Raw genomic sequence first — 1726 nt, forward strand, 5'->3', positions numbered from 1 at the left:
CAACAACACAGATGGCATCCTCTCCAAGTTCTGCTATTGCCGTCTTATAGTACAAGTCATTGTACAAATTCAATTCATCTTGCAGTTGACGTTGCTCCTCTGGTGCGGCACTACTCATGTAGTTATTCAGTCGTTCAATCAGGTTCGGCACTTGAATCTGAATTTGACAACACCCTCAATCACCCCAGTCAAGTACAATTGATGTGGAGTAAATCTGACTTCATTGGAGGAATTTCTTCTCGTGTCTGACCTCGCCACAGCATTGTTGCTCGTCATTTTTGCGACATACTTGTCTCGAATTTTCTTGTAATCCCGTTCAGCCGTTGCTTTCCTTTCATTAATTTTCTCCAAGTCGTCGGTCAACAAGGCTATGACTCGTTCCTGAATCGATGCAACTGTCGTCCCTTCCAGACAAAGCTGTGCCAAACGTTCCTTTCGCAGTGCAAGCCGTTCCGTCAAATCCATCTTTCTTTCAGTGACACCGCCTAAATCTGCTTCGCAATCTTCGAATTCTTTACAAAAACCAGCATTGATCATCGTCTTGTCCATCGCCAACACGTGGATACCATCTACAAGGTTAGTACTCATCATTTCGCTGTAATTGTCCAAAATTTCGCTACATATTCTTGACCTTTTCACATCTCGTGTTTTCATGTCAGCACTTTGATGCTTGCAAAGAGTAGAGATGCATGGCAGAGGCAAGTTATGTAAAGCCTGATCAGAATGGAAATTGTCTGTAAACTTGTTCCCTGGCCCTGACAGGAACCGCAACATTGTCGCATTGCCAAGGTTTTTGAGTGTTGATGCGAAACTGATAATCTCCGGGGAGAATCTCATGCCCCTCGAATCTTTCGCTCTAAAACTTTGACGACACCAATCCATTACCAAGTACGGCATGATTTTGTGTGTTGTTCTGAAAGCGTCGATATCATTACTGGCAAACATCACCAATTCAGAAACTACATCTGGCAATCCACAAGCATGTAAGTTTGAAACTGCTCTTTCGACATTGCATATTGCAGAGAACTCATGCTCCGATGTTTTCTTTTGTGCTTGACACAGAGAGTCGTGCTCACTCAGAATCCTTCGGATGATTTCACATCGGGTGTTGCCATCAAGGGTTCTGAACGTTTCACAAACTGTCTGAATGAACAGCTCGGAGTCTGCCTTGGTGTGCTTCTTTGGGGGACATGGATCAACATGCTCATCCGACAATTTTGCATATCTGCAGAATGATCACACTACAGAGAGGGGAAGAAAGCAACATCACAGACTTACCGCAAAAAGTAATCGTGAATCGTGGATTGTAATGAATTCAAATCTTCGAAATGTGAGGTAGACCACTTTTCGATTCGGGAAAAAAGAGTTCGATGCTTTCTGTGCATATTACCAAGCTGTGTACGAAGTCGATTTAAATGCTCATACATAGCAGTGGTTCCTGCATGTGGATTTCCAGATGCTTGTTTTTCGAAAACCTTGGTGTAATAGTAGAGAAAGCATTTCGCAAACCCTTCTGATGTATGTCCGTAAACATCTCCAAGGACTTTTAGCTTCTTTTGGACTTCAAACAAGGATACAGAACGAAGACTTAACTTCAGATGCTGGGTCGCTGAAGTGAGAAGATTGTTGTCTTCACACTCCAAAGACAAAGTTGCATGATCTTGACATTGCAAGAAATCCAACAGCTTGAAAACCAAGGTATCATCCCACTTCGAGAGCAAAATCC

The sequence above is a fragment of the Guillardia theta genome (assembly GCF_000315625.1).
Source record: "Guillardia theta CCMP2712 unplaced genomic scaffold GUITHscaffold_54, whole genome shotgun sequence".
In the NCBI taxonomy this organism is placed as follows: Eukaryota; class Cryptophyceae; order Pyrenomonadales; family Geminigeraceae; genus Guillardia; species Guillardia theta.